This window comes from Camelus bactrianus, chromosome 1, assembly GCF_048773025.1.
Source record: "Camelus bactrianus isolate YW-2024 breed Bactrian camel chromosome 1, ASM4877302v1, whole genome shotgun sequence".
NCBI classification, from domain to species: Eukaryota; Metazoa; Chordata; class Mammalia; order Artiodactyla; family Camelidae; genus Camelus; species Camelus bactrianus.
In genome coordinates, this window is record NC_133539.1 from 89,605,547 (window position 1) to 89,632,193 (window position 26,647).

At 40.3% G+C, this 26,647-nt stretch overlaps 1 long non-coding RNA gene across 4 annotated transcripts in view; it reads left to right on the top strand.

Annotated features, from left to right (window-relative positions):
• The window catches only part of LOC123616001 (uncharacterized), a 47,541-nt gene that overhangs the window by 5,809 nt on the left and 15,085 nt on the right, over positions 1 to 26,647 (top strand). For all 4 annotated transcript variants that reach the window (XR_012508831.1, XR_012508833.1, XR_012508832.1 and 1 more), the window contains exon 2: positions 23,825 to 24,078. This is a non-coding gene — a long non-coding RNA (uncharacterized LOC123616001). The remainder of the gene's footprint in view (positions 1 to 23,824; positions 24,079 to 26,647) is intronic.

The following is a 26,647-nucleotide window of genomic DNA, read 5'->3' on the forward strand; positions in this document are numbered from 1 at the left end:
AATAATCCCTCAAGGGCCCTTCACATGCCATGTGCTTCAGTGGGGAGCAGGGTTGGGGCTAGTGTCGTGATGCTGGATGGCCCCTCATGTGGAAGGAAACAGAATATTCCTAGTTAAGAGGATCCTTTTTTGCTTCTCAGAAGAGAATGAAAATTTCTCAACAAACACGACCTGAAAGCTGGTACTAGTGCTAGCTGAAGTCCCCAAACAGCCATTTTGATGGTATTATATAGTCATTATTTATTTCTGTTCAGTTTCCAGTGTTTTCCCTCCCTCCACATTTACATGATCTTCTATCAGAGATAAAGTTCCTTCTGCCCAGAGAACTTTCATTTAGACTTTTTTTTTAAGCACAGGTCAGCTGGCAGCTGGTTCTCTCACCTTTCATTCATCTTAAATGTCTTCATTTTGGCTCAATTTTTGAAATACATTTTTGCTTGGCAGTTATTTTCCTTCAGCACTTTGAAGCTGTTACTCCAGTGTCTTCTGGTTTCCGTTGCTCCTTTGAAGGTGATTTGGGAAGATACTCTGTCTGCTCTTACGATTTTCGTTTCGTTTCGTTTTGTTTTCCCAGCAATTTGGTGATGACATTCCTAGGTGTGTTTTTCTCTGTGTTTATACTGCCTGAGGTTTGTGTACTTCTTGAATATATAACTTGATCCCTTTAAATCAGTTTTGAAAAATTCTCAGTCACTAACTTTTCAAATATCGCTCCTATTGCTCCCAACTCAACTTCCCTGGGGAGCCCTCCTGGAACTCTAGTTACACATATGTTTGACCTTTTCACAATGTCCTACATGTTTTTCATGAAATTTTCTACCTTTTTTGTTTTTGATGTGGATGCTTCTATCTGGATATGTTCTGCCAACTGATCTTCCAGGTCACTAATGCATTCTTATTTTACAATTTTTTTTTTTTTTGGTCAGTAAAGGTACTGAGGATTGAACCTAGGACCTCATCCATGCTAAGCATACGCTCTACCGCTGACCTATACCCTCCCCTGCTAATGCATTCTTCATCTTTCCAAACTGTTGTTAAATTCATTATTTTGCAGTTTTGGAATTTACACTTGGCTTTTTTTTTGATGTATAGTTGATTTACACTGTTGTGTTAGCTTCTGGCATACAGCAAGGTGATTCAGTTATTGATATGTATATATATTCTTTTTCATATTCTTTTCCATTATGGTTTATTACAGGACATTGAACATAGTTCCCTGTGCTATACAGTAGGACCTTATTGTTTATTTTATACATAGTAGTTTGTATCTGCTAATCCCAAATTCTTAATTTATCCCTCTCCTACTCCCCTTCCCCCTTGGTAACCATAAGTTTGTTTTCTATGTCTGTGAGTCTGTTTCGGTTTTGTAAACAAGTTCATTTGTATGATATTTTAGATTCCACATATAAGTGATATCATATCATTTTTTTAAAAGCTTTTAAAATTTTTTTGGGGGGGGAGTAATTAGGTTTATCAATGTTATTTTTTAACAGAGGTACTGGGGATTGAACCCAGGACCTCGTGCATGCTAAGTGTGCACTCTACCACTCAGCTATAACCTCCCCCATCACATGATATTTTAGATTCCACATATAAGTGATATCATATGATATAAGAGATCATATGATTTCTGACTTACTTCATGTAGTATGATAATCTCTAGGCCCATCCATGTTGCTGCAAATGGCATTATTTCATTCTTTTTTATGGCTGAGTAGTATCCCAGTGTATAAATATATATACCACGTCTTTATCCAGTCATCTGTTGATGGACACTTAGGTTGCTTCCACATCTTGGCTATTGCATATAGTGCTGCTGTGAACATTAGAGTGTAAGTATCCTTTCAAATTAGAGTTTTCTCTGGATATATGCTCAAGAGTGGGACTGCTGGATCATAGGGTAAGTCTGTTTTCAGTTTTTTAAGGAACCTCCATTCTGTTTTCTATAGTGGCTGCACCAATTTACATTCCCACCAACAATGTAGGAGGGTTGCCTTTACATCCTCTTTAGCATTTGTCATTTGGACTTTTAAATGATGGCTGTTCTGGCCAGTGTGAAGTGATACCTCATTGTAGTTTTGATTTGCATTTCTCTAATAATTAGCGATGTTGAGCATCTTTGCATGTGCCTATTGGCCATCTGTATGTCTTCTTTGGAGAAATGTCTATTTAGGTCTTCTGCCCTTTTTTGATTAGGTTGTTTGTTTTTTGTTATTAAGCTGTATGAGCTAGGTTTTTATACATATATAGATTTCAGTTTTCTGATGAAAGTATCCATCTTGTCATCTATTCACTTGAACATGCTAATCATAGTTATTTTACATTTTGTGGCTGATAATTCCAATATCTAGATCATCTGTTTCTATTGTGTATTTTTTTCTCTTGTCCCTCTCTCTTCATTTGCCTGGTAATTTTTGATTGAATGCCAGACATTGAGTATAAAAAGTTGTATAAACGCAGTGATGTTAACTCTGGCAGGCAGGCAGATTTTAAGCAGAGCACCTTAAACCAATCAGGGAATGAGATGATTTGGGGCTGAGTTTTAAACCTTGACAAAGGCTGGTCTGTATCTATTTACCCTTATTTCTAGGATGTCGTCCCAGCAGTTCCAGCTGAAAGCAGGAGGTGTTTACCAAGGCCCCTCTGCTTTGGTAGGCCCTAAATGCTAATGCTTATTTATCCAGCACCGTGTACTGTCATTAGCTCTGTTCAGTTTCTCAGTCCCCTAACGGCTGCTTTTTGTTCTGTCTTTTTAACTTTTAGCCTATTGTGCTTACTAATCAGCAGCCATGTGGAGGGAAAAAGCAAACAATTCTATTTAAATCACTTCTCTGCACTTTCTTTCCCTCCAAGATCTTGGCTTCTCAAGTGCTGGTTACTTTGGTGGCCCTGAGCTTCACTATTTGTTTCTCCAGTGAGTATGCCAAAACCTCTACTCACCTTTTCCACTTTTTAACAGCCACTTTCTGCTCAGCTCCTCTGTCCTGTACCCACTATGCGTATGAGTCAGCAGATGACTCAGTGGGGACTGTAGATTCTTAGGCTGATCTCAGTGAGTTTTCCTTCTTTCAGAGATCTTGACTCTTCAAGCCCTGGCTGCCTTGGTGGCTCTTTAATGTTTTAAGACATTAAAAAAATTTTTTTGTTTGGCTCTTCTGGTTGTTCTTATGAGGGGATTTTCTCGCTACAGGCTAGCCTGCCATAGCTGGAAATAGAAACCAAATAGCCATTTTAAATACAGGGTCTGTTCAGAGTTCCAAAGTTGAAGCTCAACTTCATTCAGAGTGGTTGTGACAACTGATGGTGCTCTCCTTTTTTAAAATAATATACTGTCCTTGGTACTAGAAGAGCTGTGATGGACATAGAATAATGATAATGACCTATAAGGTAGGCATTACTATTATTATCCTTCTTTTTACAGATGAGGAAACTGAGGAACAGTGTGTCTAAGTCAGTAACTGAAAGTCATGTCGCTAACAAGTAGCAGTGCTGGGATTTGAATCCATGTGGTTGAATGCTTGAGGTCATTCTTAACGGAAGCGTAGAACTTTAAACAAGTTCCTATTATTGAGAAGATAATATGATAATCCTTCTCTCCCCTTCCCCCTAAATCTATAACAAGCAATGAGAAACACACAGAGAGACCTTTATGCCATAGCATCCTTCTGGAGCTCCTAGAATCCTTCTTTTCCGTTTGTATCCCCTGCAGGCCTTGCACAGAGCTGGGCATGTGCAGATTCACGATAAAACATTTTGATTTCCAGATCAGAGCTGAGGTCTGAGGTTATATTTTGTCATTTGTCCCTGTTGATTTTCTTGTGTTATTGTAAGAATTCAGCAACACATCTGGCACTTGTGAAAACGAAATCTGCAGTTACACAGTACGGTTGTGCAGGCAAAGAGACAGTCTGGGGCAAAAATCGATCCTATGCTTTGCTTGTCAAGCTGTGATACGCACTGCAGCGGGGAGGAAGGGGAGCCTTTTCCTGATTCAGGTTCTGGACAATGCTAAGTTAGAACTTTTCTCTAATCTATCTCACAGGAGGAATTACCCATCTTTTCTGGCCAAAACAGTTGGACAGGAAGATATCTAAACCCAACTGTTTGTTTTCATATATCTCTGTTTGTTTGGGACCCATTGTGTGGCAAACTTACAGGATCTGATAACACTGCTCTCGGAGTAGGGAGAAAGAAATAGGACAGGAATACACTGGGCAAAATTGAACTTCAGAAAGGGAAGAGTTGAATCAGTTTTCTGTTCCCAAATGCTACCTTTGGCATCAGACCAAAGCTTTTTGTTTAGTAGACTTCCAGAGAAGAAACTCCAGCTGAAAGCAGGAGCCAGGACCTCCTCTGATAGCCTACAATTTTATTTCCTCTGTTGTTTTCACAGCATGAAATACCCCAGTGTTTCTCTCCTAAACAATGACACAAATTTACCCAGTGTCAAGAAACTCCAAAGAATTTAGAACACATTCCATGTATTTATCCCACTGGTGGTAATATCCTTTTAGACAATGGACACAGGACAGTTTTGAGTAGTGTCTCTCTAGAAGCTGAGTACTAATGTTTCCACACCCAGTAAATATCTAGCTCTATAAAAAGATTAGGCAAATGTATTCTCATAAAGCAATTGAAATGGGTCTGTTTGGGATTTGAATAGAACAAAACCAATTTCACGCAACAGTTTTAGGGCATCTATCTGATAATCAACTTTCTACAGCTGATTTCATTTACCTTGGGATCATCTCAACCAAAAATTCTGGGGACAGCCAAACAAAAAACTCACTGAATTCTAAGCAAAGTTCCAGCAGATCTGTCAAATTAATTGGAATAACTTCTTTGTTAAGTTGCTCAGGGACTTTTTAAAAAAAAAAATTTAAACATTGATCTCTTTTGAGAGGCTATGACCAAAATGTAGTAGATTGATGATTATGAGACCTGTTTATGATAATTAATTACAAAGCTGTTTATGTTAATTCCCTCTCTTGCTGGAGAAAACAAATCCAAATTTGAGACATTGGCCCTTAAATAAATCTTTTCCCTTGAAATAATAAAGAAAAATTATACCGTTATTTAAATACGGTATAAAGGGCAGAAAACACCGTTTAGAAGACCCTCTTCTTTCCAGGTGGAAACCAAATCGGCTACTATTTTTAGAATACTGAGGCTCTGTGTGGCTACAATGATTGAGTGACTTCAGCTATTCAAACAGTTTTATTCAACAGGGAAGCTTGGTACTTTTTTCTGACTGTGTTTAGGGGAATTTGCACCCAATTATTCCTCTGGCTAGGCGTGATTTGGGGAAGGGCGATTTTGCTGATTACTGGTAACAGCTGCTGACAATGGCTACATGCTATGTTCCAGGACTGTACTAGGCAATTTTATATTATCATTTAATTTAATTCTCACAGCAATCCTGTGAGTTAGATACTATTACTAGCCCTGATTTACAGATGAGAAAACCGAGCTTTAGTGAGGTTCATAATTTACCTAAGACTGGAGAGCTGAGATTTGAACACAGCAAGTCTTTGCTACTCTGTTCAAATAGAGTGGGGCGAGGGGGATGGATGAGGGGTAGTGGGAGGGAAGTGTAAATTAATACAACCTTTTGGGGAAGCAGTTTTGAAATATTTATCTAAAGCCTTTAAAAATACCACATATTTTGACCACATAATTACACTTCTAAGGGTCTAGTTTAGGGCATCGATCAGAGACTTAGACAATGACTTGTACAAAAATGTTCACTGTAACATTATTTATAACAATTTACAATATAGGTTGAAAATGGTCTCTCCTCATGGTAATAGGCACATAATATAAACTATGACAAAGGCATAGCTGGAATGTCATGTATCTTTTAGTAATAATATTAAAAAGCATACTTTGGGGAAAATGTTCAGAATTTGTTGTTAGTTGAAAAAGAGATATAAAACTATATGTGTATACTATGATCATAATTATGTTTAAAATGGAAGGAAATCCAGCAAAATGTCAAAAATGCCCATCTCTGGATAATGGATTATAGGTAATTTTTATTTTCTCTTTTATGCTTTTTGATATTTAAATTTTTTTCTAGAATGAGTACAAATTACTTTTATAATCAGAAGAAAATGCTGTTATTAATTTTGTGTAAGCTAAAGAATAGTAAATTAACCAACATTGCAATTTCCATCATCAGAAAAATCACCTTTTTCCTTTTAATTACAAAAAAAATTTCTTTTGCTCTAAGTTAGTCTTTTTTTTTTAATTGAAGAGTACTTGATTTACAATGTTGTGTTTATTTCTGGTGTACAGCATAGTGATTTAGTTATACATATATATTCTTTTTCATTATAGGTTATTACAAGATATTGAGTATAATTCTCTATGCTATACAGAAGGACCTTATTGTTTATCTATTTTATACATATTAGTTAGTAACTCTATCATAGTCTTATTTTTTGCCATGCAACTTCTAAAATACCACTCCAGAAGAAATCGTCATTGCAGGCAGATACCTTGGGCAGAGTGAAGTCCTATGTTTACTCAAACCTAGCCCTAAACGCTGTTTGTAGGCACTCTCTGTGGGCGCATTTAAATCTCCTGGACCTTCCCAGCAGATGGTAAGGAGACACCCAAAGGTGGGGCTCGGGGAGCTGGGATCAAAGTGCCTCAGAGTTGGAGAATGCGGTCACAATGTATCCTCTGAAACTGATGCTTAATCCAAATAATAGAATAGAGCTCCTACAAAGTCAAGTTACCTTCAAAGAAAAGTTGTGAATACATTCGTTTGTTTATCCAGGGAACATTTATAGACCACCTTCCATGTTAAAAATTCCGTGTTAGGAGGTCTTGGGAAAGTTAGCATATAAGTCAGCCATGATGAGCCCACATGGCTGCCTGAGTTTTTGTAAAGATGACAGAGGGTCTCCAATCAGGGGAGCCAAGAATCTCTCAGCTTAGGTAAGAGGCTGGCAAAAGGAGCTTTCAAATCTGATTGAAGTGAGGAGGTACGGCAAAACCTCATAATAAGACCTGCATGATGAACATAAGGAAAGCTTGAGTCGCCTCCCATGTACGTAGTCTGACCTGTGTTCCATCCTTGCCAGACCCTAGTTGTAAGTGGGAAAGCGGGGCTGCAGGGGAGGAATGCAAGTGTCCATTAGGCAGTATCTAATGAACAGAATACTGAGAAGTGGTAAGATACAACTAAAGCTGGTTCTACCTTTCTCCTTCTCTTTTGTAATATTCTCAGACTAGAATCTCAGATCCCTTTGACCAATATCGTAACCAATGGGAACATCTCTCCACATGCTGGTCTGATCCTTCTCTGGTCTGACCTGGCCACCTCTCCGCCCACGTTTCCCATGACTCTCCCTCTTGTTTCAGTTGCTCCAGAGACACCAGCTTTTTGGCCATAACACGCCAGGTGTGTTGCCAGGTGTATTCCCACGTCAGGTGTTTCCCCCTTCCTGTTCCTTCTCTGTACCACTGTTCCCGTGGCTTTCACATGTCTGATCACAGTCCCTTCTCATAGTCCCTTTCCCACCATCGGCTATAAAACACTCTATTCTCCCACCCCTCCACTGCCCCTTGGGACTCTCCAGGCCCCTCCTCAGTTTTATTTTGCTTTCCTAGCATTTACCACTATTTGACAATATATTATGTGTTTAGTTGTTTGTTTATTGTCTGCTGTTCAGGATTAGAATATAGTTCCCTGTGCTATACAGTAGGATAGGGTATTTGGACTTTGCCCATTTTATACACTATTGTATTCCCAGCATATAGAACAGAGTTTGGTACATAGTAGGTGTTCAAAAAGTAGTTATTGAGTAAATGAATGAATGAATGTACTTTTCTGGAGGGCAGTTTGGGAATGTGTGTCAAATCATAAAATGATACATACCTCTGACCTTGCCGATTCAACTTCTTAGATACGGGTGAGAAATGATATGCATAATTAGGTTAATCACAGGATTTATTGTAACATGCAGAGTGAGAATCTAAATACCCATTAGTGGGATGTTGTGATATAGGCAAACTAGTTGACATTGTTATATGTAGATCAGTATTTATCAATATGAAAAAATATTTCCGACAGATTAGAGGGTGAGGAAAATTGACTCTGAAACAGCAAATATGGAATGATTGCATCTTAATAAGATTCTGTCATACTTTGTATGTATCCGTGCATAGAAAATGTGAGGAGAAGTATTCACCAAAATAATAACAGTTCTCTTGGTGGGTGGGAGTGGGATTTGGAGTAATTTTATTTGTGTCTGTATACTTTGTGTATTTTTTAAAATAAATGAACTTGTATATTTCTGAAAAAAATTTTAAACAAAGCTAATAAAGCTGCTTGGTAAGTTAAAAAAGTTTTTTCTACTTTGGAGTTTATTCTAGTCCACCCTGCGTCAGAGCAGCCCGTGGTTAACTCACCTGCTGCTATTCCAGGCAAAGGTACTGCAGCTTTACCTCCCGCTCCCACAGGGGTGCTTCACTGTGCTTCTCGGGTTACAATTCCTTTTCTCCAGCACCCTGCCATTTCCCTAATTTAGATTCTTCCCTGGTCACTCAGACAAGATAGCAGTTGCCCCCTACCAGGTCTTCCTGCCCCCTCCTCTCTCTCCCTTCCAGTGGAGCAAACCACAGTGGCTCCCCGTGACCCACAGCAGAGTCCAGGCTCTCAGCCGGTGGTCCCGGGCCTTCCACACACAGTCCAGCTTCTTTTCCTAACTTCATCCTCAACCACTCCCTTCTCCTGCCGTTTCATCTGCCCAGGGTCTTTGGCACATTAATGCCTGTCTTTCTTTGTCTCTGGAATTCCTTCCTCTCTTCCTCCTCTTTCTCTTAAGGCCCATCTCACCTTCAACTTTTCCATCCAAACCCTAGAGAATGATCTTCTAGAAAAACCACAGTACTTAAAATCTGTACTGATCTTTGCTTCTTAGGAAACTGATTTCTATTAATTTATGAATTGTGAACGTAGGGCCGGTAAACTCTTTGAAGGCAGGAGGTATTTTGTATGTTTCCTTGCATTATGCGCACGATCTATTTGCTATTCATTTAACAGGTGTTTGTGGAGCACCTGCTGTGCACTTGGCCCTGCGCTAGGTTCTTGAACGGAGCAGGGAACACACGGGAGCTTCTAGTCCAGGAAGCCACTCGGAAGGGCCTTACTCGTTTGACATCTCTTGAGTGATAGTCTTCCTGCCAAACTGCACATCTACGAGTAATATTTTTTTCTGTCCCTTCAACAAGGGACTGGTTTGTAAGGAAGAGGGATCAGTAACTAACACCTATTTTATCAATAAGGACTAACAAAAGGGCTTTGAAGGGAAATAGTCTCTTCTCTTGGTCCTTTAAGCACCACTAGCCTAGACTCTAGAAGGACACTGTCTCCAGATTTCTTTTTTTTTTTTAAATGAATTCTTTATTTAAAAATTATTTTTATTTACTTGGGGGGCGGGTAATTAGGTTTATTTATTCTAATGGAGGTACCGGAGATTGAACCCAGGACCTTGTGCATGCTAAGCACACGCTCTACTGCTGAGCTAAACCCTTCCTCTCTTCCTCAGATTTCTTGATGAACAAAGTCTGTTGAACCAGGCAAGCTTCCTGCTGAAGAGAGAGGGTAGTGATCATACTGGGAGGTGAGATCCTGAATGTTCCCAGACCTTTGTGAACTGTCAAATGGATCAGTCTGGGACGTAATTTCCTCCGTGAATGCAGCAATTATGTAATATCACATCATACTGTATACTTCCAAAGTTTTTCATGGATATCAGAAACCATGAGGTTAAATCTAAGAATGCCAAGAGTCTACTGTTTTCTTAAAATACAAAATATAAAGTTATCATCACCAATAAGTTTGAGAAGTTACATAAATATGAGAAAGCAATCAAAGTTCTCAGCAGCTAAATTAATAAAATGCATACTATCTAGGTACTTACCCTAAGTGTTTTAGGGGGATTCTTGGCCAATAATCCCCCTTGCTTTGCTAGGCCATAAATTAAGTATTTAATTCTTTTTATTGAGAAGTGAATAAAAGATTCAGAACTCTGAGAGACAAACATAATTTAAAGGGCTTTTTCAACAGAATCCCTTTTGCTCTCTGCTCAAGGTAAAGTTAAATAAATCAGTGATGTTATTGTTAGATTTTTTACCTTTGTCCCAAAAGTCCAGATGGGTACAGTCTCCTAAGCCCTTCCTTATAATCAAGATGGCTTTCAGTAGACATCCAGTTATAATGTTTCCTTTCTCACTTAGACACTGAAAGGTCAACTTTATTTTTCAATAGAAATATCACAAAATATTATAATTTCTCATGACAGAGAGCAAGACATAAAATGCTTGCATTATTGTCTTGTGCTTGCATTAATTCCCTCATGGTTATACATTCTCCTTTGGGAATGAAATATCTTGTACCCATAGACCATGCCATTTTCTTCTGGAGGTAGGTTCCAGATGACAGAAGTGTTGTCACATGGTAAATAGCCAAGCCAAGCCAAGCCAGAATTGGTCTATGGGTGTAGGATTTTTCAAAGGTAACATTATCCTTTTTTTTTTTTTTTCCTATTGTAGAAAATGGCCTTAAAGATGGCCATGCATCATATTATTAAGCATGTAAATATTGGTATTATTTTAGACATAAAGATCAATAAAATAAATATTTCTCTAGATCACTTTTCTAACAATGTGGGTAGAAGCAGCCAGGGTGAGTTTGGTGGCTACATGGGGTTAGGGATCCAGGCTTCTTTCATCTTCTTGCTACACCCTATCATGCAGCTTCTACTTTGTGGCCAAACATGACTGCTCTGGCTCCAGCCATCACACCTGCATTTCAGATGTTGGGAAGGGGATAAGTGAACATCTTTCCCTCAAGGGCATGACCCTCAAGTTGCATGCATCCTTCTACTTACATCCCACTGGCCAGAACTTAGTCACATGGCTATACCATGTCTCAAGGGGAGCTAAGAAATAACAACCTTCCCAGGTGGCCTTAAGATGTGCTAAAACTCTGTTCACGTGTGAGAAGATGAGAGTGGAAATGAGGAGACAGTTGGCAGCCCCATCCCCATGCACAAACAAGGAGGGAGAAGAAAGGAGAATGAAAGACTTTAGGAAGTTAATAAAGAGGGAGAAAGAGAACGAGAGAAGGAAAAGTCAAGATTGTCTTGGTAAAGGTAGACTATATTTTAAGGTGTTTTCTTATTTTCTGTTGTTCAGTGGATTCTAGACATCTGAGTTTATTTCTCATCACTGCAATTTGCAATGCTATCTAATGAACTTAAACCTCTGTTTACCTCTTTTCAGTAGCTCTTAATTATTCAGCTCCATTCAAGGAATAAATATTTGTGAGTGCTTTCTGCAAATCTGAAACTGTCAGACATACAGCGGGGAGAAAGAAAGATCAGTCCCTGCCTTCAAAGAATGATAAGAAAGCAGGAGGCGAGGGGGGGGCAGATCCTGACCAAGTAATTGAAAAATGATGAATGATATAAAATGAGGAGTACAGGGAGCTACGGCAGCACAGAGGTGAGCACCCAGCTATACTGGGGAGAGAGTCATTTCTCCTATTAAATGCCTTTCTGAATAACACCCCCACAGAAGCCTATTAGAAGGGGAAAGTTATTTTTCTGAATTGCTTTGATCCCAAGAATGTTACACCAGAGGCTAAAGAGTCAAGTCCATTTAGCTGAGTCTAATGAAACGGCCATGTGTTCAGCGTCTACTGTGTCTGAGGTACAGGCCAGACACTGTGGGGGCCACAAAGCAGAACAAGAGATGGTCTCGCATCTTAAGTAGCTCCTGCTCTGGTGAAGGAGACAGCAGTGCCACGCAGGGACTTTGTGATCAAGAGCTACAGCAGAGATGGCCACAGAGCTAAGGGGAAAGGGAGATGAATGCTGACCCTGACCCTGACCCTAACTCTAACCCGGTCTCAGAGCCTTCTTCAGGGAGAACACGGCATGCTAACTGAGCTCTGAATGATGTGACTGGGTGGAAGGGTCTTTTAGGAGGACACAGCTGGAACAGAAGGCAGAAAGTGCAGAGTATGTTTAAGGACTGACTTTTACTCAAATGTGGCTGGTGAGGTGTCAGGGGCAGAGGGGTGTCGTGGGACCCTGGGCCATGCATCCTAGATACTTCTGGAAAGGCACGGGGAGAGGCAGGGAGGCCTTGATCACAGAGCTGAGGACTTTGTTGTGTAGACCGCAGGAGTTTGATGATCAGCTGCTCTCTGCTTTGGGAAGCTAACCACAGAGAGGGGAAATCCAAGGCAAGGAAACCAGAGAGGCTCAAAGAAAGAGCCCTTGATGAGGGGGCATCTTTAGACTAAGCATTTGCCTGGCTGCTTACAGGGTGAGGTTGGGCAGGATAAGCAAGGGGGGGATGCAAACTCTGAGGTTTTAAGCCTGAACAATTGGGAGGGTGCTGCTGACATTTAGTGGTTTAGGGGGAAAAAAGGAAGAAAGAAGCAGTGTCTGGACACTACTCATTGTCTACCCAACAGCCCTGTCCCTGTTCTTGACAGAGCCTGATTTTGTCAAATGTCAACCATCCTCAGCCCCTGAGGAGTGTGTCCTCATTGGTGTAAGCCAATCAGCTCAAGGCGACCCACCCTGCTGACTGTTCTTGGTCCAGGAGTGGACGTGGCACTTAATTGACCCTCTCCTACTGAGTGCATATCTTATGTCTGGGAACGCGTACTCCATGTTGCGGGAAGTACACAGCAGAGGGGAGTAACTGAACACCCAGACTGAAAAGGGGAGCTGAAAAGTATCAGGAGATTCCAGAGAGAGAAGAGCTCAGGAAATCAACCTCATCGAGTTGTTTATGAACTCCCTGGCTCACCCTTGACCTGCACATGTGTAGACCTGACCCTAAATAGGCTACCAAAGACTATGAGAACTGAGCAATGGGACAGACCACCATGCTGGTCCCACACTGGTCACTGGATGGCACACACAGGGCGCAGATCTCACTAGCTGTGCAAAGACTTTGCAAACTGAACTGTGATTAGAACTATAAGCCATAGAAGGCTAGTCAGAACTTGTGACCTGACCCCAACCAGATCAACTGCCTCCTAAGACAGAAATATCAAAATTCTTCATAAGATTTAAACAAGATCCCAAGTCTCATTACATAACAATAGAATATCAAAGGTACAATCCAACATTACTTATCATACAAAGGACCAGGAAAATGTCAACTCACATGAGGAAAGATAAATGACAGATGCCAATACTGAGATAACACAGACTTTGGAATTACAACTTTTTAGTAGCTATTATAGAAATGCTCCAAAAAGTAAAGATAAGCAGTCTTGAAATGAATGGAAAGTTAGAAAGTCTCAGCAAAGAAATGGAAGATATAAAAAGAACCAGATGGGAATTTTTGAACTAAAAATACAAAAACCAAAATAAAAAGGTCTCCAGATGGACTGAATAGCAGAATGGATATAACAGGAGAAAGAGTCAGTACATTTGAAGACAAATCAATAGAAATTATCTAATGTAAACAGAGAAAAAAAGATTCGGCGACAGTAGAAAAAGTGTAGCCTCTCTCGCTCCTGTGGGGAGATACAAAGGGTCTAATGTTTGGGTCATTAGAAGCTCAGAAAACGAGTAGCAGGAGGAAACTTCAGAAAAAAATATTTAAAAGAATTAATGACTGAAAATGTCCCCAGTCTTGAAAATGAGTAAAAGAGATACAGGATAAGAATAAAGAACAAGGCAAACAAACTGTCATAGAAGACAATCAAGGATTGAAAAGATTTTGGACGTACAAATGCCCAGTACTGCCTCTTACTTATTGTGGGATCTTGGGGAATTTTGCTTATCTTACTGAGTCTCGGTTTCCTCCTCTGTAAAATGGGTAGAGTCAGATCTACCTGATATTCGGCTATCATGAGGATTGAATTTAGTAATCTAAATAAAGCACTTAGCACAATTCCTGACCCGCAAGAAGTGCTGAATAAATAATAGCTTTTAAAAAAGGAGAAAGAGAGTGATCGGCGAAGATGTCAAGGACGGTCAGGACTGGAAAGAGACTACAGAGTTTTGCACGAAGGCGATGATCATCTGAGATGATGTTGGTACCATGGCCAGAGCAGGAACCTGACTATTTTGAACTGAGAAGTAAAGAAGGGCAGAGGAAGGAGAAGTTGGCATAAACATTTTTTGACAACGTTTGGTGGTGAAAAGAAGGTGAGAGAGAAAATACTCATTTGAGAATGCAAAGCTGATGGAATATTCCTTTCTTTCTTACGATGGAGAATTTGATCCTGTTTTTTAAGCCAAAGGGAAGGAGCCCAGGAGAGGAAGAGATTAATGATTCAGGAGAAAAATGGGATGGCTGATGGCACATGGCCTTGGAGAGGACAGGAAGTGACTGGGTCAAACCCATAGTTGTGTTTTGTTTGACTTTTTTGCTGTGTTTTTTCTTTTTCTTGTGGGAGTTTTTGTTGTTGCAATGGCTTAACAGAAATAAAAAGTCTGTTATAAAAGGATGTGTAATTGTTGTGACCTGCAAATGATATGTTCACTGTTCTAAATCGGTGATTTTTCAACCCTTTTCCACATTTGGCATGTGAAGAAAATGTTAATATCTGAAAGATATATTGGAATAAACCATAGGGAATTTGGAGTCAATTTTCTGTGGCTTGGTGGCAAAATTTTAGTGTATTTTTATTATATTATATAATTATGATAACAAAAATAAAATGTAATATATTAGGGAAGATATTCAATATTGAATTTATGGTAAAACTTCCATGTAAAATATTCCCAAATTGTTTACCAAGAAATTTCAGCTTATTTCTCTGGACATAACTTTGATACAAGGTTATATGCCTGAAAGAGTTATAAACATTTCTTGGTGTTGACTTTTTAATGATCATCTCTTGTTAGTCAACATGAATGAGAAACTTTGTTCATACAATTTGCTAGTTTGAAACACTTAATTTTTTTAATCTTTAAAACTGATAATAGTTGCCAAGAGAATATAACAGATCTTTCATCCTTTCATAGACAAATGTGATATTAAAATTTGTTGTGATGATGCAAATAGATTTTTTCAAAACCATATAGCTTTTTCAGATCATGTACTTCAAAGTAGTGGTGAAGCTCTAGTGTGAAGAAAAGGCAGGTGTTACTGGAGCAGTAACCTTGCAAGAAGCTTGAATGTCACTAAAAGAATCCACCAGCACAAATACATGGCAGTGTCTACTGTACATCAGGACCACGATTCCAAGCTGCTATGGTGGAGTGCCTGCTCTGAGCCCCCTTGGGCTGTGAACTGAGCACCATGCGCACCTAGTGCCAAACCCAGCAGCTCCACGGTCCCATGACCACAAGGCAGTGATGGGGCACTGAGGGGCCATCCTGGCTGGAGGGCACCCCGTGGGCGGGTTTAACAGGTTGCCACAAAGCAAGTTGTGTGGGATGTGGCCGGTTGTGCCTGGTGCTCAGTGATCTCACACAGTCAGAGGTACCCTGCTTAGGGCTCTCTCTTGAGCCTCCAAGGAGCATCTTGATTGTAGGTGACTAGCTCCACGGGACACACCAGACCTTCCTTGACTCCTGGGCAGTCGGTATCTTACAGAGCATCCAGTGTCCGACCCTTGGCATCACAGTGGACCGCACGCAGCACACCAACTGGAAAGCTTAGGTCTAGAAAGCCCAAGGAAGAAAGTGTTGACAATAAAAGAGTGAAAAGAATGATTTCATATATGAAAGCTACATGCATACATATTAAGATAAATATCTGAAAATTACTGAGTTCTCTATTTACTAACTATAACCAGTGGGGAAACATAAATGGGAAAAAATATTGCATTCCCAATAGCAACAAAAGAGATGAAACACCTAGGAATAACTTAACAAGAAATGTGAAAGATTTATATGAGTAAATGACAAGATTTTACTGTAAGATATAAAAGAAGACTTCATTAAATAGAACCATAATCTGCTTTTGGATGGGACAACTGAATATTACAAAAATGTCAATTCCTACCAAATTAATTTATAGTTATAATATAACTCCAATCAGAATCCCAATAGGGTTATTTTTAGAGTATGACAAAATCATTCCAAAGTGCAGGCAGAGGACAACCGGCCATAGTAACTAATACACTTTGAGAAAAAAAAAAAGGGGGTGGCGAGAGGGATTAGCTTTCCCAGAAGGTAAAAGACAGCAGAAAAGAACAGTGATGTTTTCAGTTTGTTTCTGCTGCTAGTGTAGTTTAGTGAAACAGAATCGATAGGCCAGGAATAGCCCAGAGAATATATATAGTGATGAGAAACGGTGTCACAACACAGGGCGGAGTGAAGGATTCTCAGTGCGTGATGCTGGATGTTTACTGGTGGGGGCGGGGGGCGCGGTTGGAGGAAGGAATGGGGAGAAGCTGCCCTGAATGTGGGTTTCTGTGCACAGGGTCTTCAACTAGAGTTACACGTCCCCCTTCTCTCCCAAGCCCTCATTTTCTCCTCCCTAGGATAGGAGGAGGGAAATGCTTCGCTGATGAGTTTTGAAGAAGAAATAGAGTGTGAGTGGCTCAGGCCCCTCCTCTCTTGGACCTGCTGGGCCGCAGGGAAGCCGAGTGCCCTCTGCGCTCAGCTTGTTGGCCCATCGCTGAGGAAGCCCTTGCCCCCAACCTTCGGGGACGCGCTGGGGTCTAGCAGGGCCTGGGTGTGGGCGACTGAGGCCATTTAGTTCAGGGATGAGGTGTATTAACAGACTATCTTTTTCAGATAAAATTGCACATTCTAATCAGCTTTACTCAGGAATAAAGAAGACCTCTGCCTGCATTATGTCTCTATCTCTTTATTGGTTTCTAACTCATGAGTGGGAAAGGATGTTATTTGTTGGCTGAGCTAAAACTCCAAAACTGAACTAAGTGGCTGGCTAGTTGGGGGGAAAATTTATATCATAACACATACCAATATATGAACAACAAACTTTTATAAATGTCAGGCTGTTAAAAACAAAAACTGGAAGACATGCAAATTGCTGAATCAGGGGAGACTCTCTAAGGTTAAAAACAAATGCAAGGACCCCAAAGGTAAAGACACACAGCTCTAACAAGATTTAAAAAGAGCGTGTACATGTAAAAAAGCAATAAAATGAATGAAAAGGCAATTATCAAACTGGAAAATTATTTCTAGTAAATGTTACACACAATTGCTGCCCTAAATTTCCCAAGGACACAGACAAAATGATCAGAAAAAATGATCAGGATCATGAATGGCTAGTGAATATGTGGAAACTGCCCAATACACGTATGATCAAAGAGATACAGTTAAAATGAAATGCCACTCTTTGTCTACCTGGTTGGAAAAAAGATGATAAAACAAGAATACTGGTATTGATGAGCTTATAATGAAATGATCACTGTGACTGGTAGGAACATAAGTCAGTACCATTTTTCTGAAATGAAATTTGGCAAAATTTATCATGAGTCCTAACACTTATACCTTAAAAAAATTTTTTTTTTAAATAGAGGTACTGGGAATTGAACCCAGGACCTCCTGCATACTAAGCATGTGCTCTACCACTGAGCTATACCCTCCCCCCTCAACACATACCTTTTGACCCTAGTAAATCTAGGAATCTATCGTAAGGAATTTGCAGACATGCAAAATAAAGATTTATGTCCCTAGGTTTTTATGATAAAATAAGTGGAAAAACATATCCAATGTTAATAAATGTAAACCCATTATATAATAGAATAGTTTATGGCTATCAAAATTAAGCTACAAAAAGCTTCTTAAAATCACCTTAGAACATTTTTAAAAATCAACAACAAGAAACGTATAAGCTTCTCTGGTAAAGCAAACGATTTAAGGCAGCTTGTGAGTAAATTTAAAATTCAGCAAGATTGCTCAAGTTAGAAGTGGGTGAGGGAAGGAGGCCAACAAGAGTAGAGACAAAATAAGATCTGGAAAGAACCTATTACAAAAATGAAAACCATTGCTCAAGTCTGAACGTTAGCTATGGTTGGGCCACAAGTCTGACTCTATGGAAATTCAAAAGGGAACAATATCTTAGAACATCACAGTGTGGAATTCGCTAGGGAGGCAACATGAGATAAATCCAAAGATTGTTAGGCATGATTAAAGGCACATGTGAGGTTCAGCAATGACTTTGTGGTGGATCCACTTGGCAGATGTCTGTGATTTTCTCCAGCAACTCTCAGCAGCCTGAAAGCAACAGAAGCCACAGCATCAGAGGCTGAGAAAATGAGTGCTGGGTAAATTCAAGTTTGGAAATTGACACAATGAATGTGGGAGAAAACCAGAGTAGTAAAAGCATCTGGGGTACTGGTTTAAGCAATAATTAAGTCACTCAACCAAAAGTGATACTTTTGGATACATATCGCGTGCCAGACACTGTCCTAGTTTTTCTTGGATATGTCAGTGAACATAACTAAGATCTCTTAAGTATGGGAGTAGGGTGGGGAGGAGGGCACAGAACAAAGAATAAACACAATAAATATGTGTAATTAAGAACAAAAGAAGTGACTGAGCAGGGTGCAGGGAGATGGGAGTGTGGACTAGGGGTGGGTGAGGATGCGTGACTCGGCAATAAGACTTAAAGAAGGCGAGTCACAAAGACATCTGGGCTAGCAGGGTCTAGAATGGGCAGTGTGGAAAGAGGGGTGAAACCAGGAGCTGCATCTTAGATGGAGAGGGTGAGAGGGTCTGGAAATAGTTCATATGGGAAAGAGAGAGAAGTCAGGAAGCTGTCCCAAGAGTGGGGAATTCCTGATTGGAATCTTAGAGATTCACAACTCTTATCTTAAACTCACCCCCCTTCCTTGGAGAACTATTTTTAAAATTTCCAATTACACATGTCCCCAGAGGTGCAGCTTTTTCCCTGCCTTGATTTTAGGGAAAGTGCTATATGGACATAGTGAAAAATTAGAATTTTATAGGAAAGAACTCCTTGATACTTTTTTTTTTCAGTAAAGGACTGAATGACTCACACCTTCAAAAGTGCCTTCTTTAGAAGTTTCAAAATAAAGGTAGATTTGGAGGGCACATAATTGTACAAACAGAATGATCGCAACTTTATCAGATAGCAACACAGTCTAAAATCACATGCATAGAAAAAAAGAAAAGGAGGATGGAAGAAAATACTAAACTATCTACTATGGCTGGCTGGCTTTGGGTGGTGGGACAACATAAGCCCCCCCCCTTTTTTTTTTCTGTGTTCCTTCTTGTTTTACTTTGATAATGGCTGAAGAATATTTTACTTAAAAATAGGCTAGGTTTTCTCCCTCAATTTTCGCTTAAGTATAGTCCTGCTAGAAAGGAAGGGAATGCAATGGGCCAAGGATACAAGGGGTAATTTCTGTAGGAAATAAAAATAGTAAAGTTAGTATGAAAAGATAGGCAACATCACTAGTAACCAAAGATATGAAAATTGAACTTTTTAAAATGTATCATTTTTGCTTATTACATTGGCAATTTAAAAAAAAGATTTATAATCTGGAACTGGAAAAAGATGGAGGCAAAGAAATCATCAAGTAAATGGTTCAGCAAAATTCCTAGAACTAAAGGAAATCGAAAGAGCTGACTGAGTGACCATCAACACAGATGAAAGCAGACACACGTCAAGGCAGAGTCTCAAGACGTTTCACAACACAGAGGATGTAGATAAGGTCTTAGACGTTTCTAGAGGGAAAAGAAAACAGCTTATGCAAAAAAGGATCATGAATCAGAAGAGCTCTGGATTTTTCAACAGCAAAAGTGAAAACTAAAAGAACCTGGAGAAATGTCCTTAAAAATATAAGAGCAATGATTTCCAGCCTGTAATTTTATACCCACCAAACTATCAATCAAATGATGATAGGATAGAGACATTTTCAAGATCTCATAAATTTACCTCTGATTCATTTTTTTTAAGGGGAAGCTCCTGGAGGGGGTGCACCACAAAAACTAAGGAGTAAACTAAGACGGAAAACCGCTGAAAGAAGAGGCAGGAAAAGAGGACATCTGGAGTGATGTTAAAGAGAGACCTCCAAGTGGCCGCCAGCCCCGCTTGGAACAGGTCGGAAGTCTCCTAGAGAAAATCCTTCAGGAATATGATCTGATGAATACCTGATGTCTGCCAACATGTTGAGAGGAATTTAGAGGATTAATGGGGAATTTGCGGTCAAATTGGTAGTAAGTATGTTGAAAAATAAACAAAAGTAGACAATTGTTGACTCCAGGGAAAACAAGAAGTTGTACAGGAAGGGACTGTAAATCAGAGCACAGCTTCTGACTCTGTCTGAATTATGTCTAAATAGTCATCAGAATGTCAGCACTAACTATCCCTCTAATCAGAGTCGCGACATGACTCCACTGGAAGGATGGGGGACGAGGAAGAGCATGTGGATGATGTGGAGAAGAACTCTAAATCCTTTTCTTTCATAGAGGGAAGTTAAAGAAAGATGTGTAAGCCAGACAGCTCTTCTCCCTCCGGACACTCTTAGTCTGGATGGGAAATTATCAGAATGGCAAACAGCCTGAGGACAAAGGTGACACACTGGGAATAGACAGCAGAATAGAAAAATGGAATCTGGCTCCTTGGTGATCTAGCACTGAATTAACCAATCCTGAAAACTACTGAGATCTCTTTGGTGTGCAAGGACCTTGGTGATGATGCTGTGAACATCCATGGCTTCCACATTCAAGTACTTGGGACAATGAGCCCCACAAGTTGGAACAGCCATGGAAGATTTTCTATAGAAGTCTAAAAGCAAAGAAAAAGCCAGTGTTAATGATAAGATACATTATGATTAAGCACTCATCATGGGCCATGTCCTTTGAGCCAGCTGAAGACTGATAGCCATTTCGGACTATGAATTTCACTGCCTCTGGTCTTAAATCTTTGCATACACAGAATTATTGAAAGAAAAAATGACTTCACTTAAAATGACCCCTAATGTTTGTATAGAAGTTTACACTTTTTAAGGAATGATTTCAACACATGACAAATCACTGCTCTAAAGAAACACACTGTCATGTGCTAGCTACTTCAGAAGTGCTAAACTGAAGAAACGAGTAAGACCACGTACATTTCTACAAGGGCTTTCAAATATATAGAATTACCAAAGAATGAAAAAATTTGTCCTTAACTTCACAGAACAAAAAGTAAATAAATAAATAAAAATAAAGGTGGTGATAGGTGGACTTTCAAAAAAAAATTATAAACTTCAACATATTATAATCACAAGCAATGGAATTAAGCTTCTCAGTATGTTTGCTGGTGTTGCTGGAGATCTAAGGAAACTGACTCTCAACTGTTTATCTCAAGTAGCCAAAAAGAAATTCACCTGTAACCTAATATACAATAATTGGTTATAATTATTAAGCTCCCCGGATGTGCTGGGGGGTTTATGCAGTACTTTATGTGCATCTTTTCATTGATTTTCATGATTATCTTAGGAAGGGAGGTATTGTTATTGTCTCCTTTTGGCTTGGACAAGTGTGGTTCATGGAGGTAAGATCTGGACCCAGACATGCTCAGTTCTAGAGCCTGTATGCTTAACTGCTGTGCTGTGTGAGCTCTGATTAACGGTGAGGACATCTGAGATCAGGTATGAGAATGATGCCTCGACCAGTCTCGAGTAGATTTCTGTATTAGACGTTCAGTGTGGGTGTATTAACGTGGGCCAAGAGTTCTCTAAATGCAGGTGCGTGCACCTGGTACTCCTCCCAGCTCTGCATCTCTCTTTGTGCTCAGATGTACTTGACTCTGGCCTGGATGCACCATGTAAATACTGCTTTCATATTTGCTCAAGATTTTAGTTTTCTGTTTGTTGTAAGATCTTACACTTACCATACCATCATGTCTGGTTTTGATTGCACGCCCCCATAGGCCAAGGAGTGTTGTCTGTGTTGCCCACTTGTTACAGAGTTCTGTCCCAGTCCCGAGTCCTGCCAATCACTCGTGCAAACTGCAAGTAAGAAAAATGAGCGAGCAGGAGGGGCTCAGTAAGCGGGTGGCGCTGAACGAACCCCACTCAGACACAGAGCCTGGGAGCCATCTGAGCCAAGTGTAAAGAAAGCGTGGGCCTCTAGGCCCCAAACAGAGAAGCCCAGAGTCTGACCAGGCACCCTCCAGAGGTACTGCATTTGCTTGCCAAGGAATCGGTACAAAGCAGCTTGTGAAAAATATCCCAGCATGCTCTTGACAATCCCTGAAATGAGACTGGAAAGCGTTAAACAGGATTGGATTGTCAATAAATGATAAGTAAGAACATCAGCATAAAAAGCTTTATGTCTGTCTCAATTATTCACTCTCTGACGGTTCAGATGTGCATCTTCCCGGCCCTGGTGTTAATAAACACTGACATTTGAAGTGAAGTGAGCTGTTTCCATATCCTTTGAAAATGGAAATGGAAGTGTTGAGAGAATGCAGATGAATTCAGCTCTTTTTCAGTTGTTTCTGGCAGAAAGTTGTTCCGAATAACCTATGATATTACCAGAAAGAGGGGTTGGAAGTTTCTTTACATGGGGTGAGGATTTCAGAGGGAATGGTCAGAAATTTTCCTAAGGGGAAAAAATATCATAGTGGCAAGAGATGGAGAAAGATATTCCAGGGAATATAGAATTAAGAATATATAAGGGGAAGGGTATAGCTCAGTGGTAGAGCGCATGTTTAGCATGCATGAGGTCCTGGGTTCAATCCCCAGATCCTCCATTTAATAAATAAATAAACCTAATTACAACCGCACTGCTACCCACCCCCCCCCCCCCGAAAAAAGAATTATGTGAGATATTCCAGAGAGGCTTGCTCTTTGAACTATGGTTTTGGGATATAAGGAATTATTAATTGGCCTCTAGTTTCCAGAGAGGAAGGCAAAGACCCCACTAGTATCAGTCTGATAACTTGGTCCTACCTAGAGACTAGGGCTTTGGGCCCTGCCTTTGCTGGGAATATAGCAAAGCTCTGAAAATCCATGGTTCTTCTGATCCTGGAGACTCCTCTCCTTGGAAGGTTGGGAAGGGAACTGTTGGGTTTCAAGGATGCTTACATCTTGAAAAAATTAGCAGTGGTACTCAGTGACTTGGAAGCTTCTTCTGTATTCATTGTGATTTGAGATACTGTCTATGGCAGGAATTATGAACATTGCCCATTTCAAAAGACTAAGTATTCATTTTATAATTTAAAGCAGTTATAGAAGTTTGTAGTTGTAGCTATGTTTTCTGGCACATCATTTGTGGCCCCTCTGCTGTAGGAAATGCTGAAATCCAGATCGGAAGGCAACCTCAATTATGAATTGTCGTATGGGAAAGTAGACCATGCTTCTTAATGCTGTAATTACAGATATATTCACATATGGACACAGAAAACCCCCAAGAGAACACATCAAATATTGACAGTGAATTTTTAATTCTTCATTCAGATATTTCTTTGTTTTCTGAAATTTATACAATAAGCCTGTATTATTTTATAATCAAAAAATAACAGAAAGGGAGGGTATAGTGCAGTAGTAGAGTGCATGCTTAGCATTCACGAGGTCCTGGGTTCAATCCCCAGTACCTCCACTAAAAATAAGTAAGTAAATAAACCCAATTACCCCTCCCCCCAAAAATAAACAAAAAAACCCAGAGGTTCTTTTGGAACAGAAACAAGGTACTGTCTACTCCATCACTGGATCAGAACAGTCCAAAAATCCTCTGTAATGTGGGGTCAGAATGCAATTACACCATAATTTACTAATAGAAAATACTGAAGCATAAGTAGTGGGGATACGGGAGAAGTGTCCTCAGTTCTCAGGTGCAGGAAGTAAGGCCAAAAGCCAGCGGCTCACAGGGAAATGTGGCTGCTCTCTTGTCTACAGGAATTCTGTTCATCCAGGAGACCCCATTAATTTGAAGTTACCCCGGGACTATTTATGGAATCCAGAAAGACCTTTGATGGCTTCACTCACTCTGTCTAGAAGATTCTCCTGGAGTCCTGAGCTTGTCTCAGTCAGCACTGAAAGCCTGAGAGAGAGACAAAGAGAGAGCGAGCGAGCCAGCACCACACTTGCTTCTTGACTCCGTCCTGCTTTATAGCTGCACCTGATGGAAACATCTGTTCTTCAGCTAAATGGTAAATATTTTAAATACTCATGGGTCAGATCCTATCACTGCTTTTGGATCAGCTTTTGGAAATGAAAATTTCAGTCTCATTTGGCAAGTTAGAGGGTGACACTTGGGTTCCCTCCAGCAACCCCAGTTATGTCAGGAGCTTTGTCGTGGGAAGACTTTGCTAGATCTTGTTTTGACTTGGCTCTGTATATCCTGGTGACTCTGGGAAAATCACCTTGGTTTCTTCTTCTGGCATCTGATTGCTCGCCTTCCAGATGACCCCCAATAATTCCTGCCTCCTCCTAGTCATACCCTTGTGTAGTCCCCTCCCCGCTGTACCAAGGGAAATAAATTTATTTGTATTGTATATACATGAAACTGAGACTCCAAGGAGTTAAGTAATTTGATTAGTATAATGGGCTAGAGGAACATAAATTTTGTGTCACCTGATACCAAATTCAAGACCTTGTTCACCTTCTCATAATGCTGTTCCTTGGAAGGAAAGGAAAGGAATGAAATAGTCACTTTCCATTGATTCAAATGGTTGCTCACAGGGTTAAGCAGTGCCCTCACACCCAGAGGTGATGTACAAACACATATTTACCCTCCCACAGTCTTTTCAGTCAAATACATTAATAAATGATGAGTAACATCAAGAGGGATGTGTACCCCCCTTTACTCTTGTACCTTTTAAATTAATCAACCCACCCCCTTTTCTGTTGGTGCAGAGATAGATTTACATAATATCCTGGTTGCCATGGCTGATACTGCCCTTTGTTAGTTAACTCTTAAAGGAGGAGTCGTGTAAAAGCCTGTGAATGACCACATGAATTATGCATAAGGGACTCAACTCCAGTCATGCATATAAAATGGGCATTAAGAACCCAACTCTGATGCTCTTATTCTTTCACAAAGAGCCCCACACAGGGCTTGCTGGCCTGGTCTGTAGCTCTCTCATAGCACGAAATGGAGTTTGATGTATTGGTTTGAACTAATTCCAAAATGGAGACCACTAACCGAGAAAATCAAGTTATATAAATACAATTGGCATCTGGCAACTGACAATAATGTGCTTTCTAAAGTTTCTGTGTGCCTTGTAGAGCATTATAGTACACTCTGTGCACACAGTGACTGATGAAATCTAACCCCTCCTTCTTCCACCCAGCCAAGAAGAGCCAGTTTGAGACTGGTGAGTGATTGGCTGAAAGAATTCAGAAGGTACCAGAGGAGATTCATGTTCGAATTCCATCTCCTGTTCTCCAGCCTTACTCTCTAGGGTGCCTTTGAAGGTCAAACTGAGTCTCCATGAAATCACCCTCCACCAGGTGGACAGACCATTCCGACTTTAGGAAGGAAGATGGTGACCCAGGGTGTCCCCTGCTCTTCAGTGCAGCAGCCAAACTCCCTTTCAACATCATCAGCTGTCCAAGATCCAGTTCAGTTAGCTCAAACCCATCTTCTCACCAAATTCCTAGGTTATTAAAGATTCAAGGATGCCTCAAAGAAGGTGTCTGGTCTGTCTTTTTGTCTGAGACTCTAAACTCTAGCATGGCCTGTTGGAAAAAGAGCATCCCTATGTATAGGTTTGAGTGAACCTTACTTGGGAGAATTGGTTTTTGTTTTTCAACCACTCGTAAGAACAGCTTGCTGATGCTTTCTGATGGTGGCAATGGAAAAAGTCAACATTTGGGTCAGCTGGCACGCATGCCTAGTCCAAGCCATGGCCATCCCCACCAGGCTACTGCAGTGGCCCCTGATGTGGTCTCCCTGCCTCCCCTCTCACTTCGTACTGCCCATTTCCACACAGCAGCTGAAGCCACCAATGGCTTCTCATCACACTTAGAATAAAGCCCAAGCTCCTCACCCTGGCCGATGAGGCCTCCAGAACATGGCTCTGCCTGGTTTTTCTAACTGATTTTGTACCATCCTCCCCATGCCCACCACTTTCCAGCCCTCGCTTTCTTACAGTTCCTTGAACACATTAAATTTGCTTCTATCTACAGTCCCTCACACTTGTTCCTTTTGCCTGGAATGACCCCGATGATTGCCTTTCCAGCTCTTGTCATTTCCTTTTCTTATTAAACGCCACTTCTCCTGAGAATCCTTCCCTGACCACCCCATCTGAATGAGTTCCAGCATATAACTTGGTTTTATTTTCGCCTTAATACTTCTGGTATTTTCTTGTTTATTCAATCTGTTTTACGGTCTGGCTTTCCCCGACTGTACTGTTAGCTCCAAAGGCAGGAACCTGGTATGTGTTATTCTCCATTGTGTCTCTAGTGCCTAGAACCCTGGCTGGCACTAGCAGACACTCAGTGTTTGTTGAATGAATAAATGAATGAATAAATGCTTTTGTTTTCATTTGGATCAGCCATTCTAGAAAAATATGTTGGTTTATTTCCATCTGAATTGATTCAGCCATCTTGTAAAAACAAATCCTTCCCAGTTAAGAGTCAATTCATAGTTGAATAAAAATGACTGGGCGAGCCAGCTCAGGCTTCAGTAAGTTAATGTGCTATATCCCTGATGTGTACAATTCAAATCCCTGACTCAGATACCTGTAAATGTCATTTGAGTTACAATTACTGGTC